Raw genomic sequence first — 24953 nt, 5'->3', positions numbered from 1 at the left:
AGTCAAAAATAACACCCAGGTTTTGCACTTGTAGCGAAGGACATAGTGAAAATGCCTCTAATTTAGACAAGAGTTTCTCTCTCTGAGCCTCAGGACCGACAATTAAAACTTCAGTTTTGTCCTGGTTAAGCTGTAAAAAGTTTTCTGCCATCCAAGATCTTATATCCAAGACACAGTTAAAAAGGGCATCCATTGGTCTGGTGTCATCAGGAGACACGGAGATGTACAGCTGCGTGTCATCAGCGTAACTGTGGACGTTCACTCCATGCCTCCTGATGACACTGCCGAGAGGCAACATATACAAATTAAAAAGTACAGGGCCTAGAACCGACCCTTGAGGCACACCACATGTCATTTTATGGATCTTAGAGGAGCATGTATCCATACTCACCATAAAAGATCTGTCAGAGAGATAGGAAGTGAACCAGTTGTGTACAGCACCAGAGAGGCCCACCATGTGTTTTAGTCTGTTTAAAAGAATAGCGTGGTCTACTGTATCAAAGGCTGCGCTTAGATCCAGTAGCACCAGGACTGAGAGCTTTTGGGCGTCCCAGTTACATCTAAGATCATTTAAAACCTTTAGGAGAGCCGTCTCTGTGCTGTGGTTCACCCTAAATCCAGACTGGAATATCTCCAGGATCTGTCTATCATTGAGAAAATCAGTAATCTGAGTAAAAACAAGTTTTTCTAAGACTTTACTTAAAAATGGTGAGTTGGATACAGGTCTGTAGTTATTAAAATCATTACAATCCAAATTGCTCTTCTTCAGAAGGAGCCTCACCACCGCCGTTTTAAAGGCAGCAGGGAAGACACCCAACTGAAGAGAGCAATTCATCATGTATAAAAGCTCAGCCTCAAAAAATCCATAAAGTGTTTTAAAGAGTGAAGAAGGAATTGGATCTAAAAGACATGTGGTGGGTCTCACTGTGGAGAAAACCTTCTGAAAGTTCTCAGCATTAACCAGGACAAAGCTGTCCAGTGTCTCCTCAGGTACAATCGAGCCCTCAGATGTGTTTACAATCATATCGCGATTAGATAAAATATCAGATCTGATGGCGCTGATCTTTCCCCTGAAGTGGTCTGCAAACTGCTCACAGAGCGAGTCTGTGGGGGTTCTTTGGGAGCTTTTAAAATCAGGGTTAAATAAATGATCTATGGTGGAAAAGAGGACCTTGGGATTATTTTTGTTAATACTGATTATTTTGGCGAAGTATGAATTTCTTGACTTCCTTAATGTATTATTGTACATTTTAAGTTGCTCGGAAAATATTTGATGGTTGATATTATTTTTATTTTTCCTCCATCTCCTTTCTGCTGCCCTGCAATTTCTTTTGAGAGGACACACTCTGGACCTGGTCATCACCCATGGGCTGTCCACCAGCGTGTGTCCTCTGTTGTGAGTCGGCTGCGTGACGTGCTGGATAAAATCCAAACAGTGAAGAATGTTTAAGAATTCTTTTGTTGCAGGGTCAGAAGGATTATCTATGTGCAGGTTAAAATCACCGGTTAAAATTATCATATTATATTTTGAATGTATGTTTGTTAAAAATTCTGAGAATACCTTGATAAAAGCAGCGCTGTCTTTAGGTGGTCTATAAATTGTGACAGATAAAACTGGAGGGCTGCTGAAAACAATAGCATGGAATTCAAAAGTGGTAAAATGATCAAATAAAATTTGTTTGGTGGTGAGTGTGTTGTTGGCTAAAGATGCAGTCCCACCACCTCTCTCACCACTTCTAATAGAAAAAGAGAAATTAAAATTTGGTGGGGAGGCCTCAGTGAGAACAACTGGTGCATCCGAGCCCAGCCATGTTTCAGTTAAAAATAAACAGTCAAGTTTATTATCTAAAATTAAATCATTAATAATAAAAGACTTGTTCGACAGAGAGCGTACATTTAAAAGTGCCATACTGATTGAGACTGGTGGATTATTGACAATAGAGTTGAATGGATGTTGATATTTTTGAAGAGGCCGGAGGTTATTAATGTTTTTGGAGTTACTGGATTTATGATAATTCTGTTGCTCTCTGTTTGTGATTATGACGGGTATTGTGTTGACTGTGGGAGAGAAAGGTCCTAGTCCAGAGTTTTGTGTATTACTGTTAAAAGTGGAACAAATATAGGAGCTGGGACCAGGGGAACATCAGTCAGTGGCAGACAGTGGCGATGTGCGGGAGTGCTGTACGCCAAATGCCAAATTGGCGGACAGCAAACGGCGTCCCCAGGCGTTGAGGTGGAGCCCGTCTGCCCCAAAAAGATGCCTCCTCTCCCAGAAGGCATCAAAGTTGTTAATAAAACCCACGCCGTGGGAGACACAGGCAGAGGAAAGCCAGGTGTTAAGGCTGAGCAGCCGGCTGAAACGGCCTATCCCTCTGCCACAGGTGGGGGTGGGCCCAGAGATAAAAGCACTCACCTGCAACTGACCAAGAAGGCTGAAGAGTTCGAGGAAGTCCAACTTCAGCAGCTCAGATTGCTGTTTGGGGATATCATTGGTGCCGATGTGGATGATGAGCCGGTTAACCTGTGGGTGGGATGCCAGAATGTTGGGAATTCTGTCCACTATGTCAACAACAGTGGCTCCCGGGAACGACAGCGTGAGCGCCCCCCTCATCCGCACGTTCCTGACGATGGAATCCCCGAGGACCAGCGTGGAGAGAGGAGGTGCCACCGAGGGCTGTTGGCCATCTGAGACGCCCGCGCCGCGACACCGGGGGTGTTCAGATGGAGATGCGCCAGCCGGACTGCGTGAGTGACTCCCAGGTAGCCGCGCCGTGGGTCCTCTTCTCCGAGGAGCCGGGGTAAAGCACAGCTCTCCGCGGTGAGTTTGCACCACAGCGTCGGGTTGCCCGCCGCGGCTCCGGGGGCGTAGTGGTGGAGATGGCGCAGACCTCAGCGACACAGCGGGATGGCGAGGGCTAGCGGTCAGAGGAGGAAAGTCCACAGGATCCAGGACATTGAATTTATTCTCCAATACTACCGCACCGGAGGGGTGAGGGTGCGAGAGACGGATCCTCCTGCCCCCTCTGCAGCCACCACGCGTCTCAACCATGGTCCATGGCGCTGGTTGGAGTGGAGTGGAGCTGACCAGAGCCTTGGGTCTGGCCCCTAGCTGAAACCAGGAGTTCTCGTCCTTGGCAGAAGCACCAGCGACGCAAGTTGAGAGCCTGTGTTGACTGTTGGGGGGATCTTGGGACACAGCAGCTGGATGGTGCACTGTGTCGGCTAGCTCAGCGCTAGTAGCGGTGGTTTGAGCTTTGCCAAGGAGGATCGTGTCAAGTTCGCATTCAGCCCCCTGGATTTGGTATAGCGTGGATATCCTTTGCTCCAGCTTGATCACTTGTTGACTCAGGTTGATGCAGCTTTCACAGCTGGATGTTGAGGTAAGTGGTGCCATTCCGGAATCTCGTACCGGTGACAGCATCAAAAACAAAAACAGACACTGCCACTTTAGCTTACGTTAGCTAAAAAGTCAGTCGTGACGCAGCAAGAAAAGAGTTTTCAGATCAATATCCAGCAAATGCAAAACCAAGCTTTCGTCAGCCTTGATAACTTTTAGCCGAGCAAAATATCACAGATCCGCACGGAGGTTACGGTGGAAGTCTACCTCCTCTTCATGTCACTTCATGTGACATGTGAAATGGCTTCCCAATGATCAGTGTGGGTCATCCTTCACCACTGCAGGTCAGCTTAAAAGACACAAACGAGTCCACACAGGAGAGAAACCATACAAGTGATGTGTGACACCAATTTGTCTTTCTAAAATAACATTTTTGATTTTGTGAAAGAGTCACATGACTCATTGAGTGATGCCATTGACTGCACAGTCCCTGCCACGCAATCTGTATATGTCACATTTTGAGATTGCCTTGGAAACCTTACTGGGCAGGTACTAAAAAAATACCTGTAACCAGGTACTATCACCTAATGGAAACTTTAAAGATCGAGCTGAGTCAAGTTAAGCAGAGCTAGGTAGGTGCAAGTGGAAAAGGGCTATTAGAGATCACAAAGTCTGATCGAAATTGAGGCCATTCAATTTCGTTGTAAAGACGTTAAACTACATATGTGAAGGTCTCATAATGGTTTCACCTGAAACCTCTGCTGATAATTACCCACGCCTTTTTTCCACCCCTTGGCTCATGTGATGTGTTTCATAGTTGGTCAACGACCCTGGTAAAGACAACCCGCTCTGGGTTTTAAATACCTGGGACTCTCCAACGTTTAGTTTTAGATCTAACGAAGGTTCTCATAGGAGAGGTGAAAGGTCTTCAAGGCACTTAGAGAATTCCAGCTGCTTTCTTTCAAAACTCATCAGACTACCATGACGTGGATTACTGGGAACCCTTTTTTGTCATTCACTGTGTGCAGTCCCTCTGGAGTCATCCCTGTTGGAGCTTGTCAGTAGCAAAGGCCTGAAGGTACAAAAATGAATACTGAAGAGAGCTTAAAAACATTCCTGCTTGAATTTGAAGGCCGATTTAAGTCTATTCTTTCAGAGTTGCAGACTTAAACGCAGGCTACCTGTGGCTCGTTGGTCTAGGCGTATGATTCTCGCTTAGGGTGCGAGAGGTCCCGGGTTCAAATCCCGGACGAGCCCCCTTAAAATCACAGGCTCTTACCTTCATGGAATTCTTTGGTAAGACACATTCCTTCTGGTTTATTGTAAATGTGTTGGGTGCCAAACCATTCAATGTGATCTGTGACACCAATTTGTCTTTCTAAAATAACGTTTTTGATTTTGTGAAGGAGTCACTCTCATGACTCATTGAGTGATGCCATTGACTGCACAGTCCCTGCCACGCAATCTGTATATGTCACATTTTGAGATTGCCTTGGAAACCTTACTGGGCAGGTACTAAAAAAATACCTGTAACCAGGTACTATCACCTAATGGAAACTTTAAAGATCGAGCTGAGTCAAGTTAAGCCAAGCTAGGTAGGTGCAAGTGGAAAAGGGCTATTAGAGATCACAAAGTCTGATCGAAATTGAGGCCATTCAATTTCGGTGTAAAGACGTTAAACTACATAAGATAAGATAAGATAACCTTTATTAGTCCCACACGTGGGAAATTTGTTTTGTCACAGCAGGAAGTGGACAGTGCAAAAGTTATGAGGCAAAAATTAGAATACAATAAGAATAAATACAGTACACAACTGTACAGAATAGAATAAAATAAAATACTATATACAGTAGAATAAAATAAAATAAATATACAATAAGATAAAAATAGAATACAAATACAAATACTATATACAACTGAGTAAAAATACAACGATGACAGAAAGGATTATTGCACTTAGTATTATTGCATATGTATGGATGTGTGTGCTTGATCAGTTAAAGTCTTTATTATGGAGTCTGACAGCAGTGGGGAGGAAAGACCTGCGAAATCTCTCCGTCCCACACCGTGGGTGCCGCAGTCTCCCACTGAAGGAGCTGCTCAGTGCTGTCACAGTCTGCTGCATGGGGTGGGAGACGTTGTCCATCAGGGATGACAGCTTAGCCACCGTTCTCCTGTCACTCACCACCTCCACTGGGTCCAGAGGGCATCCTAGAACAGAGCTGGCCCTTCGGATCACCCTGTTCAGTCTCTTCCTGTCCCCAGCAGAGATGCTGCCGCCCCAGCAGACCACGCCATAAAAGATAGCAGAAGCCACCACAGAGTCATAGAATTTCTTCAGGAGTGGGCCCTCCACTCCAAACGACCTGAGTCTCCGCAGCAGGTACAGCCTGCTCTGCCCTTTCCTGTAGAGGGCGTTTGAGTTATGAGTCCAGTCCAGTCTATTGTTCAGATGAACACCAAGGTACCTGTAGCTGTCCACAGCCTCAATGTCCATACCTTGGATGTTCAGTGGTTGCAGTGGAGAATGCTTGTGCCTGCGGAAGTCTACCACCAGTTCCTTGGTTTTACTGGCGTTGATCTGGAGGTAGTTCAGCTGGCACCAGTCCACAAAGTCTTGGGTCAGACCTCTGTACTCCTTGTCGTCCCCATCAGTGATGAGGCCGACTATTGCAGAGTCATCAGAGAACTTCTGCAGGAAGCACTGGGTGGAGTTGTGGGAGAAGTCTGCAGTGTAGATGGTGAAGAGGAACTGAGCCAGAACCGTTCCCTGTGGGGCCCCCGTACTGCAGACGACCCTGTCCGACACACAGCCCTGAGTCCTCACATACTGTGGTCGGTCGGTGAGGTAGTCCAGGATCCAGGTATTGAGGTGATGGTCCACTCCAGAGTTCACCAGCTTGTCCTTTAGAACCGAGGGAAGAATGGTGTTGAAGGCACTGGAGAAATCAAAGAACATGATTCTCACAGTGCTTCCAGCGGTCTCCAGGTGAGCGAGGGAACGATGTAGGAGGTGAATGACGGCATCATCCGCTCCAATGCCAGGCTGGTAGGCAAACTGAAGTGGGTCCAGTGATGAGCTTATTAGGCGCCGAAGCTGAGCCAGGACCAACCGCTCCAGGGTCTTCATCAGGTGGGATGTCAGAGCCACCGGCCTGTAGCTGTTGAGGTCCTTGGGGCGTGAAGTCTTTGGCACTGGTACAACACAGGAGGTTTTCCAGAGCTGTGGAACTCTTCCCAACCTCAGGCTCAGGTTGAAGAGGTGCTCCATCACCCCACACAGTTGGTCCGCGCAGGACCTGACGACCCTCGAGCTGATGCCATCTGGACCCGCTGCCTTCTTGCCATTAATCCTCCTCAGTTCCCTCCTAACCTGGGTGGCTGAGAGAGACAGGCTGGAGCCTTGTGTTGAGTGTGTATTGGATGCTGTTGTTGGGGGTGGGGGGGAGTGAGCAGGGTGAATAGAGGAGGTGTGAAGTGTCTGAGGTGGAACAGCAGCAGTGGGGGTGGGTGAGTCTGCAGCCGATGTTGCAGACTGCCTCATGGCTGAGTCAAATCTGTTGAAGAAATGATTCAGTTCATTTGCCCATCTCACATCCCTCCCAGGCAGAGAGTTCTGCTGTTTGTGGCCCGAGATGGTTCTGAGGCCTCTCCAGACTTCACCAACGTTGTTTTGTTGAAGCTGGTTCTCCATCTTCTGCCTGTAGCTCTCCTTCCCATTCCTTATCAGTCCCCTCAGCTCTCTCTGCACCCTTTTCAACTCCTCTTTGTCTCTGGATTTGAAGGCCCTCCTCTTCTGCTTGAGGACGGTTTTAATTTCTGGGGTAATCCAAGGTTTGTTGTTGGAGAAACACCGTACAGTCCTGGTAGGTACAGTGTTATCCACACAGAAGTTTATATAGTCAGTAATGCATGTAGTAAGGCTGTCGATGTCCTCACCGTGGTCATCACAAATCACCTCCCACACAGTCGACTCAAAACAATCCTTAAGAGCCTCCTCGCTCTCCTCTGACCATCTCTGTACAGTGCGGGTGGCTGGTGGCTCCCTGCGCACTAAGGGCTCATACACAGGGACAAGGTGCACCAGGTTGTGATCAGATCTGCCCAGGGGAGGGAGAGGTGATGAACTGTATGCCTCTCCTGCATTGGCATACAGTAAGTCCAGTGTTTTATTGACTCTGGTTGGGCAGGTCACATACTGGGTGAAGGTGGGCAGTGTGGAGTCCAGTGAGGCATGATTGAAGTCCCCTGATATTATGTGAAGATCTCATAATGGTTTCACCTGAAACCTCTGCTGATAATTACCCACGCCTTTTTTCCACCCCTTGGCTCATGTGATGTGTTTCATAGTTGGTCAACGACCCTGGTAAAGACAACCCGCTCTGGGTTTTAAATACCTGGGACTCTCCAACGTTTAGTTTTAGATCTAACGAAGGTTCTCAGAGGAGAGGTGAAAGGTCTTCAATGCACTTAGAGAATTCCAGCTGCTTTCTTTCAAAGCTCATCAGACTACCATGACTTGGATGATTGGGAACCCTTTTTTCTCATTCACTGTGTGCAGTCCCTCTGGAGTCATCCCTGTTGGAACTTGTCAGTAGCAAAGGCCTGAAGGTACAAAAATGAATACTGAAGAGAGCTTAAAAACATTCCTGCTTGAATTTGAAGGCCGATTTAAGTCTATCCTTTCAGAGTTGCAGACTTAAACGCAGGCTTCCTGTGGCTCGTTGGTCTAGGCGTATGATTCTCGCTTTGGGTGCGAGAGGTCCCGGGTTCAAATCCCGGACGAGCCCCCTTAAAATCACAGGCTCTTAGCTTCATGGAATTCTTTGGTAAGACACATTCCTTCTGGGGCATTGTAAATGTGTTGGGTGCCAAACCTTTCAATGTGATGTGTGACACCAATTTGTCTTTCTAAAATAACGTTTTTGATTTTGTGAAAGAGTCACTCTCATGACTCATTGAGTGATGCCATTGACTGCACAGTCCCTGGCACGCAATCTGTATATGTCACATTTTGAGATTGCCTTGGAAACCTTACTGGGCAGGTACTAAAAAAATACCTGTAACCAGGTACTATCACCTAATGGAAACTTTAAAGATCGAGCTGAGTCAAGTTAAGCCAAGCTAGGTAGGTGCAAGTGGAAAAGGGCTATTAGAGATCACAAAGTCTGATCGAAATTGAGGCCATTCAATTTCGGTGTAAAGACGTTAAACTACATATGTGAAGGTCTCATAATGGTTTGACCTCTGCTGATAATTACCCACACCTTTTTTCCACCCCTTGGCTCATGTGATGTGTTTCATAGTTGGTCAACGACCCTGGTAAAGACAACCCCCTCTGGGGTTTAAATACCTGGGACTCTCCAACGTTTAGTTTTAGATCTAACGAAGGTTCTCAGAGGAGAGGTGAAAGGTCTTCAAGGCACTTAGAGAATTCCAGCTGCTTTCTTTCAAAGCTCATCAGACTACCATGACGTGGATGACTGGGAACCCTTTTTTCTCATTCATTGTGTGCAGTCCCTCTGGAGTCATCCCTGTTGGAGCTTGTCAGTAGCAAAGGCCTGAAGGTACAAAAATGAATACTGAAGAGAGCTTAAAAACATTCCTGCTTGAATTTGAAGGCTGATTTAAGTCTATCCTTTCAGAGTTGCAGACTTAAACGCAGGCTTCCTGTGGCTCGTTGGTCTAGGCGTATGATTCTCACTTTGGGTGCGAGAGGTCCCGGGTTCAAATCCCGGACGAGCCCCCTTAAAATCACAAGCTCTTACCTTCATAGAATTCTTCGGTAAGACACATTCCTTCTGGGGCATTGTAAATGTGTTGTGTGCCAAACCTTTCAATGTTATGTGTGACACCAATTTGTCTTTCTAAAATAACGTTTTTGATTTTGTGAAGGAGTCACTCTCATGACCCATTGAGTGATGCCATTGACTGCACAGTCCCTGCCACGCAATCTGTATATGTCACATTTTGAGATTGCCTTGGAAACCTTACTGGGCAGGTACTAAAATATACCTGTTACCAGGTACTATCACCTAATGGAAACTTTAAAGATCGGGCTGAGTCAAGTTAAGCCAAGCTAGGTAGGTACAAGTGGAAAAGGGCTATTAGAGATCACAAAGTCTGATCGAAATTGAGGCCATTCAATTTCGGTGTAAAGACGTTAAACTACATATGTGAAGGTCTCATAATGGTTTCACCTGAAACCTCTGCTGATAATCACCCACGCCTTTTTTCCACCCCTTGGCTCATGTGATGTGTTTCATAGTTGGTCAACGACCCTGGTAAAGACAACCCCCTCTGGGGTTTAAATACCTGGGACTCTCCAACGTTTAGTTTTAGATCTAACGAAGGTTCTCAGAGGAGAGGTGAAAGGTCTTCAAGGCACTTAGAGAATTCCAGCTGCTTTCTTTCAAAGCTCATCAGACTACCATGACGTGGATGACTGGGAACCCTTTTTTCTCATTCACTGTGTGCAGTCCCTCTGGAGTCATCCCTGTTGGAGCTTGTCAGTAGCAAATGCCTGAAGGTACAAAAATGAATACTGAAGAGAGCTTAACACCATTCCTGCTTGAATTTGAAGGCCGATATAAGTCTATCCTTTCAGAGTTGCAGACTTGAACGCAGGCCTCCTGTGGCTCGTTGGTCTAGGCGTATGATTCTTGCTTAGGGTGCGAGAGGTCCCGGGTTCAAATCCCGGACGAGCCCCCTTAAACTCACAAGCTCTTAGCTTCATAGAATTCTTTGCTAAGACACATTCCTTCTGGGGCATTGTAAATGTGTTGTGTGCCAAACCTTTCAATGTGATGTGTGACACCAATTTGTCTTTCTAAAATAACGTTTTTGATTTTGTGAAAGAGTCACTCTCATGACTCATTGAGTGATGCCATTGACTGCACAGTCCCTGCCACGCAATCTGTATATGTCACATTTTGAGATTGCCTTGGAAACCTTACTGGGCAGGTACTAAAAAAATACCTGTAACCAGGTACTATCACCTAATGGAAACTTTAAAGATCGAGCTGAGTCAAGTTAAGCCAAGCTAGGTAGGTGCAAGTGGAAAAGGGCTATTAGAGATCACAAAGTCTGATCGAAATTGAGGCCATTCAATTTCGGTGTAAAGACGTTAAACTACATATGTGAAGGTCTCATAATGGTTTGACCTCTGCTGATAATTACCCACGCCTTTTTTCCACCCCTTGGCTCATGTGATGTGTTTCATAGTTGGTTAACGACCCTGGTAAAGACAACCCGCTCTGGGTTTTAAATACCTGGGACTCTCCAACGTTTAGTTTTAGATCTAACGAAGGTTCTCAGAGGAGAGGTGAAAGGTCTTCAAGGCACTTAGAGAATTCCAGCTGCTTTCTTTCAAAGCTCATCAGACTACCATGACGTGGATGACTGGGAACCCTTTTTTCTCATTCATTGTGTGCAGTCCCTCTGGAGTCATCCCTGTTGGAGCTTGTCAGTAGCAAAGTCCTGAAAGTACAAAAATGAATACTGAAGAGAGCTTAAAAACATTCCTGCTTGAATTTGAAGGCCGATATAAGTCTATCCTTTCAGAGTTGCAGACTTGAACGCAGGCCTCCTGTGGCTCGTTGGTCTAGGCGTATGATTCTTGCTTAGGGTGCGAGAGGTCCCGGGTTCAAATCCCGGACGAGCCCCCTTAAACTCACAAGCTCTTAGCTTCATGGAATTCTTTGCTAAGACACATTCCTTCTGGGGCATTGTAAATGTGTTGTGTGCCAAACCTTTCAATGTGATGTGTGACACCAATTTGTCTTTCTAAAATAACGTTTTTGATTTTGTGAAAGAGTCACTCTCATGACTCATTGAGTGATGCCATTGACTGCACAGTCCCTGCCACGCAATCTGTATATGTCACATTTTGAGATTGCCTTGGAAACCTTACTGGGCAGGTACTAAAAAAATACCTGTAACCAGGTACTATCACCTAATGGAAACTTTAAAGATCGAGCTGAGTCAAGTTAAGCCAAGCTAGGTAGGTGCAAGTGGAAAAGGGCTATTAGAGATCACAAAGTCTGATCGAAATTGAGGCCATTCAATTTCGGTGTAAAGACGTTAAACTACATATGTGAAGGTCTCATAATGGTTTGACCTCTGCTGATAATTACCCACACCTTTTTTCCACCCCTTGGCTCATGTGATGTGTTTCATAGTTGGTTAACGACCCTGGTAAAGACAACCCGATCTGGGTTTTAAATACCTGGGACTCTCCAACGTTTAGTTTTAGATCTAACGAAGGTTCTCAGAGGAGAGGTGAAAGGTCTTCAAGGCACTTAGAGAATTCCAGCTGCTTTCTTTCAAAGCTCATCAGACTACCATGACGTGGATGACTGGGAACCCTTTTTTCTCATTCATTGTGTGCAGTCCCTCTGGAGTCATCCCTGTTGGAGCTTGTCAGTAGCAAAGGCCTGAAGGTACAAAAATGAATACTGAAGAGAGCTTAAAAACATTCCTGCTTGAATTTGAAGGCCGATTTAAGTCTATCCTTTCAGAGTTGCAGACTTAAACGCAGGCTTCCTATGGCTCGTTGGTCTAGGCGTATGATTCTCGCTTTGGGTGCGAGAGGTCCCGGGTTCAAATCCCGGACGAGCCCCCTTAAAATCACAAGCTCTTACCTTCATGGAATTCTTTGGTAAGACACATTCCTTCTGGGGCATTGTAAAAGTGTTGTGTGCCAAACCTTTCAATGTTATGTGTGACACCAATTTGTCTTTCTAAAATAACGTTTTTGATTTTGTGAAGGAGTCACTCTCATGACCCATTGAGTGATGCCATTGACTGCACAGTCCCTGCCATGCAATCTGTATATGTCACATTTTGAGATTGCCTTGGAAACCTTACTGGGCAGGTACTAAAATATACCTGTTACCAGGTACTATCACCTAATGGAAACTTTAAAGATCGGGCTGAGTCAAGTTAAGCCAAGCTAGGTAGGTGCAAGTGGAAAAGGGCTATTAGAGATCACAAAGTCTGATCGAAATTGAGGCCATTCAATTTCGGTGTAAAGACGTTAAACTACATATGTGAAGGTCTCATAATGGTTTGACCTCTGCTGATAATTACCCACACCTTTTTTCCACCCCTTGGCTCATGTGATGTGTTTCATAGTTGGTCAACGACCCTGGTAAAGACAACCCGCTCTGGGTTTTAAATACCTGGGACTCTCCAACGTTTAGTTTTAGATCTAACGAAGGTTCTCAGAGGAGAGGTGAAAGGTCTTCAATGCACTTAGAGAATTCCAGCTGCTTTCTTTCAAAGCTCATCAGACTACCATGACGTGGATGACTGGGAACCCTTTTTTCTCATTTACTGTGTGCAGTCCCTCTGGAGTCATCCCTGTTGGAGCTTGTCAGTAGCAAAGTCCTGAAAGTACAAAAATGAATACTGAAGAGAGCTTAAAAACATTCCTGCTTGAATTTGAAGGCCGATTTAAGTCTATCCTTTCAGAGTTGCAGACTTAAACGCAGGCTTCCTGTGGCTCGTTGGTCTAGGCGTATGATTCTCGCTTTGGGTGCGAGAGGTCCCGGGTTCAAATCCCGGACGAGCCCCCTTAAAATCACAGGCTCTTAGCTTCATGGAATTCTTTGGTAAGACATATTCCTTCTGGGGCATTGTAAATGTGTTGGGTGCCAAACCATTCAATGTTATGTCTGACACCAATTTGTCTTTCTAAAATAACGTTTTTGATTTTGTGAAAGAGTCACTCTCATGACTCATTGAGTGATGCCATTGACTGCACAGTCCCTGCCACGCAATCTGTATATGTCACATTTTGAGATTGCCTTGGAAACCTTACTGGGCAGGTACTAAAAAAATACCTGTAACCAGGTACTATCACCTAATGGAAACTTTAAAGATCGAGCTGAGTCAAGTTAAGCCAAGCTAGGTAGGTGCAAGTGGAAAAGGGCTATTAGAGATCACAAAGTCTGATCGAAATTGAGGCCATTCAATTTCGGTGTAAAGACGTTAAACTACATATGTGAAGGTCTCATAATGGTTTGACCTCTGCTGATAATTACCCACACCTTTTTTCCACCCCTTGGCTCATGTGATGTGTTTCATAGTTGGTCAACGACCCTGGTAAAGACAACCCGCTCTGGGTTTTAAATACCTGGGACTCTCCAACGTTTAGTTTTAGATCTAACGAAGGTTCTCAGAGGAGAGGTGAAAGGTCTTCAAGGCACTTAGAGAATTCCAGCTGCTTTCTTTCAAAGCTCATCAGACTACCATGACGTGGATGACTGGGAACCCTTTTTTCTCATTCACTGTGTGCAGTCCCTCTGGAGTCATCCCTGTTGGAGCTTGTCAGTAGCAAAGGCCTGAAGGTACAAAAATGAATACTGAAGAGAACTTAACACCATTCCTGCTTGAATTTGAAGGCCGATATAAGTCTATCCTTTCAGAGTTGCAGACTTGAACGCAGGCCTCCTGTGGCTCGTTGGTCTAGGCATATGATTCTCGCTTAGGGTGCGAGAGGTCCCGGGTTCAAATCCCGGACGAGCCCCCTTAAAATCACAAGCTCTTACCTTCATGGAATTCTTTGGTAAGACACATTCCTTCTGGGGCATTGTAAATGTGTTGGGTACCAAACCTTTCAATCAATCTTTATTTATAAAGCACTTTTCATACAGAAAAAATGTAGCACAAAGTGCTTTACATAGTTAAAAGCAGCCCACCCCACCCTCCAACTCACTCCCCACACTCTCAATACACATATATCCCCCCCCCCACACACACACACACACACACACATACACACACGCGCACACTTAAAGAGTAAAAATTGGGCTGGGCTCGCATGAGCCAAGTGAGGAAACATTATAACAGAGAGCCGTCTGCACCGGGAGCCGGTCACAGACCGCAGCCTCCGGGCTGGGCACACAGCGGGAGGGAGGCAAAGGAGCCCCCCAACCAGGCTGAGAGGACCCCAGAGACCCAGCAGCCACGGTCAATAACAGCCCCGGTGCAGAGAGCGCCCTCCGAGGAAACACTGGAGATATGACGCAATACGATGTATACAGGGTAAAATGATAAAATAAATAAGAACAGGATACAATATAAATATAAATAGAGTAAGAAGATTAAAAAATGAATAAGAATAAAATCAAAAAATATTAGGTAAATCCTAAATTAATAATAGAATAACAGGATAGAATAAGCATAAAATAAATAAACGCTAAGTAAAAGCTAAATTAAAAAGGTGGGTCTTGAGCCTGTTCTTAAAAACATGTACGTTCTCTGCGGCCCTGAGCTCCTCCGGCAGGCTGTTCCACAGACGAGGACCATACCACTGAAAAGCTGCCTCTCCGTGAGTATGTGTCCTGACTTTAGGGACAATCAAAAGGCCAGTACCAGAGGACCTCAGGGTCCGCGAGGGTTCGTATGGTAAAAGCAGATCTGAGAGATAAGAAGGCCCAAGACCATTAAGACATTTAAAAACCAATAAAAGAACTTTAAAATCGATCCTGAAACACACGGGGAGCCAGTGCAGCGATTCTAAAACCGGTGTAATGTGGGCCCGCCCTCTGGTCTTCGTCAGCACACGAGCTGCCGAGTTTTGCAAGAGTTGTAAAGGTGAAATATTCTTCTTAGGAAGACCAGAGAGCAGGGCATTACAGTAATCAATGCGACTGGTAATAAAAGCATGCATCAGCATCTCCGTGTTGGCCCGAGAGAGAATAGGGCGACTCTGGCTATATTTTTTAGATGATAAAATCCAATTTTGGTTACATGTTTAACATGTGGGATAAAACCAAGCTCAGAGTCAAAAATAACACCCAGGTTTTGCACTTGTAGCGAAGGACATAGTGAAAATGCCTCTAATTTAGACAAGAGTTTCTCTCTCTGAGCCTCAGGACCGACAATTAAAACTTCAGTTTTGTCCTGGTTAAGCTGTAAAAAGTTTTCTGCCATCCAAGATCTTATATCCAAGACACAGTTAAAAAGGGCATCCATTGGTCTGGTGTCATCAGGAGACACGGAGATGTACAGCTGCGTGTCATCAGCGTAACTGTGGATGTTCACTCCATGCCTCCTGATGACACTGCCGAGAGGCAACATATACAAATTAAAAAGTACAGGGCCTAGAACCGACCCTTGAGGCACACCACATGTCATTTTATGGATCTTAGAGGAGCATGTATCCATACTCACCATAAAAGATCTGTCAGAGAGATAGGAAGTGAACCAGTTGTGTACAGCACCAGAGAGGCCCACCATGTGTTTTAGTCTGTTTAAAAGAATAGCGTGGTCTACTGTATCAAAGGCTGCGCTTAGATCCAGTAGCACCAGGACTGAGAGCTTTTGGGCGTCCCAGTTACATCTAAGATCATTTAAAACCTTTAGGAGAGCCGTCTCTGTGCTGTGGTTCACCCTAAATCCAGACTGGAATATCTCCAGGATCTGTCTATCATTGAGAAAATCAGTAATCTGAGTAAAAACAAGTTTTTCTAAGACTTTACTTAAAAATGGTGAGTTGGATACAGGTCTGTAGTTATTAAAATCATTACAATCCAAATTGCTCTTCTTCAGAAGGAGCCTCACCACCGCCGTTTTAAAGGCAGCAGGGAAGACACCCAACTGAAGAGAGCAATTCATCATGTATAAAAGCTCAGCCTCAAAAAATCCATAAAGTGTTTTAAAGAGTGAAGAAGGAATTGGATCTAAAAGACATGTGGTGGGTCTCACTGTGGAGAAAACCTTCTGAAAGTTCTCAGCATTAACCAGGACAAAGCTGTCCAGTGTCTCCTCAGGTACAATCGAGCCCTCAGATGTGTTTACAATCATATCGCGATTAGATAAAATATCAGATCTGATGGCGCTGATCTTTCCCCTGAAGTGGTCTGCAAACTGCTCACAGAGCGAGTCTGTGGGGGTTCTTTGGGAGCTTTTAAAATCAGGGTTAAATAAATGATCTATGGTGGAAAAGAGGACCTTGGGATTATTTTTGTTAATACTGATTATTTTGGCGAAGTATGAATTTCTTGACTTCCTTAATGTATTATTGTACATTTTAAGTTGCTCGGAAAATATTTGATGGTTGATATTATTTTTATTTTTCCTCCATCTCCTTTCTGCTGCCCTGCAATTTCTTTTGAGAGGACACACTCTGGACCTGGTCATCACCCATGGGCTGTCCACCAGCGTGTGTCCTCTGTTGTGAGTCGGCTGCGTGACGTGCTGGATAAAATCCAAACAGTGAAGAATGTTTAAGAATTCTTTTGTTGCAGGGTCAGAAGGATTATCTATGTGCAGGTTAAAATCACCGGTTAAAATTATCATATTATATTTTGAATGTATGTTTGTTAAAAATTCTGAGAATACCTTGATAAAAGCAGCGCTGTCTTTAGGTGGTCTATAAATTGTGACAGATAAAACTGGAGGGCTGCTGAAAACAATAGCATGGAATTCAAAAGTGGTAAAATGATCAAATAAAATTTGTTTGGTGGTGAGTGTGTTGTTGGCTAAAGATGCAGTCCCACCACCTCTCTCACCACTTCTAATAGAAAAAGAGAAATTAAAATTTGGTGGGGAGGCCTCAGTGAGAACAACTGGTGCATCCGAGCCCAGCCATGTTTCAGTTAAAAATAAACAGTCAAGTTTATTATCTAAAATTAAATCATTAATAATAAAAGACTTGTTCGACAGAGAGCGTACATTTAAAAGTGCCATACTGATTGAGACTGGTGGATTATTGACAATAGAGTTGAATGGATGTTGATATTTTTGAAGAGGCCGGAGGTTATTAATGTTTTTGGAGTTACTGGATTTATGATAATTCTGTTGCTCTCTGTTTGTGATTATGACGGGTATTGTGTTGACTGTGGGAGAGAAAGGTCCTAGTCCAGAGTTTTGTGTATTACTGTTAAAAGTGGAACAAATATAGGAGCTGGGACCAGGGGAACATCAGTCAGTGGCAGACAGTGGCGATGTGCGGGAGTGCTGTACGCCAAATGCCAAATTGGCGGACAGCAAACGGCGTCCCCAGGCGTTGAGGTGGAGCCCGTCTGCCCCAAAAAGATGCCTCCTCTCCCAGAAGGCATCAAAGTTGTTAATAAAACCCACGCCGTGGGAGACACAGGCAGAGGAAAGCCAGGTGTTAAGGCTGAGCAGCCGGCTGAAACGGCCTATCCCTCTGCCACAGGTGGGGGTGGGCCCAGAGATAAAAGCACTCACCTGCAACTGACCAAGAAGGCTGAAGAGTTCGAGGAAGTCCAACTTCAGCAGCTCAGATTGCTGTTTGGGGATATCATTGGTGCCGATGTGGATGATGAGCCGGTTAACCTGTGGGTGGGATGCCAGAATGTTGGGAATTCTGTCCACTATGTCAACAACAGTGGCTCCCGGGAACGACAGCGTGAGCGCCCCCCTCATCCGCACGTTCCTGACGATGGAATCCCCGAGGACCAGCGTGGAGAGAGGAGGTGCCACCGAGGGCTGTTGGCCATCTGAGACGCCCGCGCCGCGACACCGGGGGTGTTCAGATGGAGATGCGCCAGCCGGACTGCGTGAGTGACTCCCAGGTAGCCGCGCCGTGGGTCCTCTTCTCCGAGGAGCCGGGGTAAAGCACAGCTCTCCGCGGTGAGTTTGCACCACAGCGTCGGGTTGCCCGCCGCGGCTCCGGGGGCGTAGTGGTGGAGATGGCGCAGACCTCAGCGACACAGCGGGATGGCGAGGGCTAGCGGTCAGAGGAGGAAAGTCCACAGGATCCAGGACATTGAATTTATTCTCCAATACTACCGCACCGGAGGGGTGAGGGTGCGAGAGACGGATCCTCCTGCCCCCTCTGCAGCCACCACGCGTCTCAACCATGGTCCATGGCGCTGGTTGGAGTGGAGTGGAGCTGACCAGAGCCTTGGGTCTGGCCCCTAGCTGAAACCAGGAGTTCTCGTCCTTGGCAGAAGCACCAGCGACGCAAGTTGAGAGCCTGTGTTGACTGTTGGGGGGATCTTGGGACACAGCAGCTGGATGGTGCACTGTGTCGGCTAGCTCAGCGCTAGTAGCGGTGGTTTGAGCTTTGCCAAGGAGGATCGTGTCAAGTTCGCATTCAGCCCCCTGGATTTGGTATAGCGTGGATATCCTTTGCTCCAGCTTGATCACTTGTTGACTCAGGTTGATGCAGCTTTCACAGCTGGATGTTGAGGTAAGTGGTGCCATTCCGGAATCTCGTACCGGTGACAGCATCAAAAACAAAAACAGACACTGCCACTTTAGCTTACGTTAGCTAAAAAGTCAGTCGTGACGCAGCAAGAAAAGAGTTTTCAGATCAATATCCAGCAAATGCAAAACCAAGCTTTCGTCAGCCTTGATAACTTTTAGCCGAGCAAAATATCACAGATCCGCACGGAGGTTACGGTGGAAGTCTACCTCCTCTTCATGTCACTTCATGTGACATGTGAAATGGCTTCCCAATGATCAGTGTGGGTCATCCTTCACCACTGCAGGTCAGCTTAAAAGACACAAACGAGTCCACACAGGAGAGAAACCATACAAGTGATGTGTGACACCAATTTGTCTTTCTAAAATAACATTTTTGATTTTGTGAAAGAGTCACATGACTCATTGAGTGATGCCATTGACTGCACAGTCCCTGCCACGCAATCTGTATATGTCACATTTTGAGATTGCCTTGGAAACCTTACTGGGCAGGTACTAAAAAAATACCTGTAACCAGGTACTATCACCTAATGGAAACTTTAAAGATCGAGCTGAGTCAAGTTAAGCAGAGCTAGGTAGGTGCAAGTGGAAAAGGGCTATTAGAGATCACAAAGTCTGATCGAAATTGAGGCCATTCAATTTCGTTGTAAAGACGTTAAACTACATATGTGAAGGTCTCATAATGGTTTCACCTGAAACCTCTGCTGATAATTACCCACGCCTTTTTTCCACCCCTTGGCTCATGTGATGTGTTTCATAGTTGGTCAACGACCCTGGTAAAGACAACCCGCTCTGGGTTTTAAATACCTGGGACTCTCCAACGTTTAGTTTTAGATCTAACGAAGGTTCTCATAGGAGAGGTGAAAGGTCTTCAAGGCACTTAGAGAATTCCAGCTGCTTTCTTTCAAAGCTCATCAGACTACCATGACGTGGATTACTGGGAACCCTTTTTTGTCATTCACTGTGTGCAGTCCCTCTGGAGTCATCCCTGTTGGAGCTTGTCAGTAGCAAAGGCCTGAAGGTACAAAAATGAATACTGAAGAGAGCTTAAAAACATTCCTGCTTGAATTTGAAGGCCGATTTAAGTCTATTCTTTCAGAGTTGCAGACTTAAACGCAGGCTACCTGTGGCTCGTTGGTCTAGGCGTATGATTCTCGCTTAGGGTGCGAGAGGTCCCGGGTTCAAATCCCGGACGAGCCCCCTTAAAATCACAGGCTCTTACCTTCATGGAATTCTTTGGTAAGACACATTCCTTCTGGTTTATTGTAAATGTGTTGGGTGCCAAACCATTCAATGTGATCTGTGACACCAATTTGTCTTTCTAAAATAACGTTTTTGATTTTGTGAAGGAGTCACTCTCATGACTCATTGAGTGATGCCATTGACTGCACAGTCCCTGCCACGCAATCTGTATATGTCACATTTTGAGATTGCCTTGGAAACCTTACTGGGCAGGTACTAAAAAAATACCTGTAACCAGGTACTATCACCTAATGGAAACTTTAAAGATCGAGCTGAGTCAAGTTAAGCCAAGCTAGGTAGGTGCAAGTGGAAAAGGGCTATTAGAGATCACAAAGTCTGATCGAAATTGAGGCCATTCAATTTCGGTGTAAAGACGTTAAACTACATATGTGAAGGTCTCATAATGGTTTAACCTCTGCTGATAATTACCCACACCTTTTTTCCACCCCTTGGCTCATGTGATGTGTTTCATAGTTGGTCAACGACCCTGGTAAAGACAACCCGCTCTGGGTTTTAAATACCTGGGACTCTCCAACGTTTAGTTTTAGATCTAACGAAGGTTCTCAGAGGAGAGGTGAAAGGTCTTCAAGGCACTTAGAGAATTCCAGCTGCTTTCTTTCAAAACTCATCAGACTACCATGACGTGGATGACTGGGAACCCTTTTTTCTCATTTACTGTGTGCAGTCCCTCTGGAGTCATCCCTGTTGGAGCTTGTCAGTAGCAAAGTCCTGAAGGTACAAAAATGAATACTGAAGAGAGCTTAACACCATTCCTGCTTGAATTTGAAGGCCGATTTAAATCTATCCTTTCAGAGTTGCAGACTTGAACGCAGGCCTCCTGTGGCTCGTTGGTCTAGGCGTATGATTCTCGCTTAGGGTGCGAGAGGTCCCGGGTTCAAATCCCGGACGAGCCCCCTTAAAATCACAATCTCTTAGCTTCATGGAATTCTTTGCTAAGACACATTCCTTCTGGGGCATTGTAAATGTGTTGTGTGCCAAACCTTTCAATGTGATGTGTGACACCAATTTGTCTTTCTAAAATAATGTTTTTGATTTTGTGAAGGAGTCACTCTCATGACTCATTGAGTGATGCCATTGACTGCACAGTCCCTGCCACGCAATCTGTATATGTCACATTTTGAGATTGCCTTGGAAACCTTACTGGGCAGGTACTAAAAAATACCTGTAACCAGGTACTATCACCTAATGGAAACTTTAAAGATCGAGCTGAGTCAAGTTAAGCCAAGCTAGGTAGGTGCAAGTGGAAAAGGGCTATTAGAGATCACAAAGTCTGATCGAAATTGAGGCCATTCAATTTCGGTGTAAAGACGTTAAACTACATAAGATAAGATAAGATAACCTTTATTAGTCCCACACGTGGGAAATTTGTTTTGTCACAGCAGGAAGTGGACAGTGCAAAAGTTATGAGGCAAAAATTAGAATACAATAAGAATAAATACAGTACACAACTGTACAGAATAGAATAAAATAAAATACTATATACAGTAGAATAAAATAAAATAAATATACAATAAGATAAAAATAGAATACAAATACAAATACTATATACAACTGAGTAAAAATACAACGATGACAGAAAGGATTATTGCACTTAGTATTATTGCATATGTATGGATGTGTGTGCTTGATCAGTTAAAGTCTTTATTATGGAGTCTGACAGCAGTGGGGAGGAAAGACCTGCGAAATCTCTCCGTCCCACACCGTGGGTGCCGCAGTCTCCCACTGAAGGAGCTGCTCAGTGCTGTCACAGTCTGCTGCATGGGGTGGGAGACGTTGTCCATCAGGGATGACAGCTTAGCCACCGTTCTCCTGTCACTCACCACCTCCACTGGGTCCAGAGGGCATCCTAGAACAGAGCTGGCCCTTCGGATCACCCTGTTCAGTCTCTTCCTGTCCCCAGCAGAGATGCTGCCGCCCCAGCAGACCACGCCATAAAAGATAGCAGAAGCCACCACAGAGTCATAGAATTTCTTCAGGAGTGGGCCCTCCACTCCAAACGACCTGAGTCTCCGCAGCAGGTACAGCCTGCTCTGCCCTTTCCTGTAGAGGGCGTTTGAGTTATGAGTCCAGTCCAGTCTATTGTTCAGATGAACACCAAGGTACCTGTAGCTGTCCACAGCCTCAATGTCCATACCTTGGATGTTCAGTGGTTGCAGTGGAGAATGCTTGTGCCTGCGGAAGTCTACCACCAGTTCCTTGGTTTTACTGGCGTTGATCTGGAGGTAGTTCAGCTGGCACCAGTCCACAAAGTCTTGGGTCAGACCTCTGTACTCCTTGTCGTCCCCATCAGTGATGAGGCCGACTATTGCAGAGTCATCAGAGAACTTCTGCAGGAAGCACTGGGTGGAGTTGTGGGAGAAGTCTGCAGTGTAGATGGTGAAGAGGAACTGAGCCAGAACCGTTCCCTGTGGGGCCCCCGTACTGCAGACGACCCTGTCCGACACACAGCCCTGAGTCCTCACATACTGTGGTCGGTCGGTGAGGTAGTCCAGGATCCAGGTATTGAGGTGATGGTCCACTCCAGAGTTCACCAGCTTGTCCTTTAGAACCGAGGGAAGAATGGTGTTGAAGGCACTGGAGAAATCAAAGAACATGATTCTCACAGTGCTTCCAGCGGTCTCCAGGTGAGCGAGGGAACGATGTAGGAGGTGAATGACGGCATCATCCGCTCCAATGCCAGGCTGGTAGGCAAACTGAAGTGGGTCCAGTGATGAGCTTATTAGGCGCCGAAGCTGAGCCAGGACCAACCGCTCCAGGGTCTTCATCAGGTGGGATGTCAGAGCCACCGGCCTGTAGCTGTTGAGGTCCTTGGGGCGTGAAGTCTTTGGCACTGGTACAACACAGGAGGTTTTCCAGAACTGTGGAACTCTTCCCAACCTCAGGCTCAGGTTGAAGAGGTGCTCCATCACCCCACACAGTTGGTCCGCGCAGGACCTGACGACCCTCGAGCTGATGCCATCTGGACCCGCTGCCTTCTTGCCATTAATCCTCCTCAGTTCCCTCCTAACCTGGGTGGCTGAGAGAGACAGGCTGGAGCCTTGTGTTGAGTGTGTATTGGATGCTGTTGTTGGGGGTGGGGGGGAGTGAGCAGGGTGAATAGAGGAGGTGTGAAGTGTCTGAGGTGGAACAGCAGCAGTGGGGGTGGGTGAGTCTGCAGCCGATGTTGCAGACTGCCTCATGGCTGAGTCAAATCTGTTGAAGAAATGATTCAGTTCATTTGCCCATCTCACATCCCTCCCAGGCAGAGAGTTCTGCTGTTTGTGGCCCGAGATGGTTCTGAGGCCTCTCCAGACTTCACCAACGTTGTTTTGTTGAAGCTGGTTCTCCATCTTCTGCCTGTAGCTCTCCTTCCCATTCCTTATCAGTCCCCTCAGCTCTCTCTGCACCCTTTTCAACTCCTCTTTGTCTCTGGATTTGAAGGCCCTCCTCTTCTGCTTGAGGACGGTTTTAATTTCTGGGGTAATCCAAGGTTTGTTGTTGGAGAAACACCGTACAGTCCTGGTAGGTACAGTGTTATCCACACAGAAGTTTATATAGTCAGTAATGCATGTAGTAAGGCTGTCGATGTCCTCACCGTGGTCATCACAAATCACCTCCCACACAGTCGACTCAAAACAATCCTTAAGAGCCTCCTCGCTCTCCTCTGACCATCTCTGTACAGTGCGGGTGGCTGGTGGCTCCCTGCGCACTAAGGGCTCATACACAGGGACAAGGTGCACCAGGTTGTGATCAGATCTGCCCAGGGGAGGGAGAGGTGATGAACTGTATGCCTCTCCTGCATTGGCATACAGTAAGTCCAGTGTTTTATTGACTCTGGTTGGGCAGGTCACATACTGGGTGAAGGTGGGCAGTGTGGAGTCCAGTGAGGCATGATTGAAGTCCCCTGATATTATGTGAAGATCTCATAATGGTTTCACCTGAAACCTCTGCTGATAATTACCCACGCCTTTTTTCCACCCCTTGGCTCATGTGATGTGTTTCATAGTTGGTCAACGACCCTGGTAAAGACAACCCGCTCTGGGTTTTAAATACCTGGGACTCTCCAACGTTTAGTTTTAGATCTAACGAAGGTTCTCAGAGGAGAGGTGAAAGGTCTTCAATGCACTTAGAGAATTCCAGCTGCTTTCTTTCAAAGTTCATCAGACTACCATGACTTGGATGATTGGGAACCCTTTTTTCTCATTCACTGTGTGCAGTCCCTCTGGAGTCATCCCTGTTGGAACTTGTCAGTAGCAAAGGCCTGAAGGTACAAAAATGAATACTGAAGAGAGCTTAAAAACATTCCTGCTTGAATTTGAAGGCCGATTTAAGTCTATCCTTTCAGAGTTGCAGACTTAAACGCAGGCTTCCTGTGGCTCGTTGGTCTAGGCGTATGATTCTCGCTTTGGGTGCGAGAGGTCCCGGGTTCAAATCCCGGACGAGCCCCCTTAAAATAGCAGGCTCTTAGCTTCATGGAATTCTTTGGTAAGACACATTCCTTCTGGGGCATTGTAAATGTGTTGGGTACCAAACCTTTCAATCAATCTTTATTTATAAAGCACTTTTCATACAGAAAAAATGTAGCACAAAGTGCTTTACATAGTTAAAAGCAGCCCACCCCACCCTCCAACTCACTCCCCACACTCTCAATACACATATATCCCCCCCCCCACACACACACACACACACATACACACACGCGCACACTTAAAGAGTAAAAATTGGGCTGGGCTCGCATGAGCCAAGTGAGGAAACATTATAACAGAGAGCCGTCTGCACCGGGAGCCGGTCACAGACCGCAGCCTCCGGGCTGGGCACACAGCGGGAGGGAGGCAAAGGAGCCCCCCAACCAGGCTGAGAGGACCCCAGAGACCCAGCAGCCACGGTCAATAACAGCCCCGGTGCAGAGAGCGCCCTCCGAGGAAACACTGGAGATATGACGCAATACGATGTATACAGGGTAAAATGATAAAATAAATAAGAACAGGATACAATATAAATATAAATAGAGTAAGAAGATTAAAAAATGAATAAGAATAAAATCAAAAAATATTAGGTAAATCCTAAATTAATAATAGAATAACAGGATAGAATAAGCATAAAATAAATAAACGCTAAGTAAAAGCTAAATTAAAAAGGTGGGTCTTGAGCCTGTTCTTAAAAACATGTACGTTCTCTGCGGCCCTGAGCT

General features: G+C 45.9%; 10 non-coding genes across 10 annotated transcripts; all 10 read left to right on the top strand.

The window, feature by feature from the left end:
• The first annotated feature begins 4522 nt into the window (after positions 1 to 4522).
• On the top strand, positions 4523 to 4594 carry trnap-agg (transfer RNA proline (anticodon AGG)). Its single transcript has one exon. It is a non-coding gene; the product is annotated as a tRNA-Pro (tRNA).
• A 3461-nt stretch (positions 4595 to 8055) lies between these two features.
• Positions 8056 to 8127, top strand: trnap-ugg (transfer RNA proline (anticodon UGG)). The gene has a single exon. It is a non-coding gene; the product is annotated as a tRNA-Pro (tRNA).
• A 1846-nt stretch (positions 8128 to 9973) lies between these two features.
• Positions 9974 to 10045, top strand: trnap-agg (transfer RNA proline (anticodon AGG)). Its single transcript has one exon. It is a non-coding gene; the product is annotated as a tRNA-Pro (tRNA).
• An 884-nt stretch (positions 10046 to 10929) lies between these two features.
• trnap-agg (transfer RNA proline (anticodon AGG)) lies at positions 10930 to 11001 on the top strand. Its single transcript has one exon. It is a non-coding gene; the product is annotated as a tRNA-Pro (tRNA).
• Positions 11002 to 11885: 884 nt separating this feature from the next.
• On the top strand, positions 11886 to 11957 carry trnap-ugg (transfer RNA proline (anticodon UGG)). Its single transcript has one exon. It is a non-coding gene; the product is annotated as a tRNA-Pro (tRNA).
• An 883-nt stretch (positions 11958 to 12840) lies between these two features.
• trnap-ugg (transfer RNA proline (anticodon UGG)) lies at positions 12841 to 12912 on the top strand. Its single transcript has one exon. It is a non-coding gene; the product is annotated as a tRNA-Pro (tRNA).
• An 884-nt stretch (positions 12913 to 13796) lies between these two features.
• On the top strand, positions 13797 to 13868 carry trnap-agg (transfer RNA proline (anticodon AGG)). Its single transcript has one exon. It is a non-coding gene; the product is annotated as a tRNA-Pro (tRNA).
• Positions 13869 to 19648: 5780 nt separating this feature from the next.
• Positions 19649 to 19720, top strand: trnap-agg (transfer RNA proline (anticodon AGG)). The gene has a single exon. It is a non-coding gene; the product is annotated as a tRNA-Pro (tRNA).
• An 884-nt stretch (positions 19721 to 20604) lies between these two features.
• Positions 20605 to 20676, top strand: trnap-agg (transfer RNA proline (anticodon AGG)). The gene has a single exon. It is a non-coding gene; the product is annotated as a tRNA-Pro (tRNA).
• A 3460-nt stretch (positions 20677 to 24136) lies between these two features.
• On the top strand, positions 24137 to 24208 carry trnap-ugg (transfer RNA proline (anticodon UGG)). Its single transcript has one exon. It is a non-coding gene; the product is annotated as a tRNA-Pro (tRNA).
• The last annotated feature ends 745 nt before the right edge of the window (positions 24209 to 24953 follow it).

This window comes from Diplotaxodon limnothrissa, linkage group LG18, assembly GCF_057381915.1.
Source record: "Diplotaxodon limnothrissa isolate DT_005_m linkage group LG18, D_limnothrissa_male_GT1.1, whole genome shotgun sequence".
Lineage (NCBI taxonomy): Eukaryota > Metazoa > Chordata > Actinopteri > Cichliformes > Cichlidae > Diplotaxodon > Diplotaxodon limnothrissa.
The sequence above is the reverse complement of the archived record's forward strand: the minus strand, read 5'-3'. Positions and strand labels throughout refer to the sequence as shown.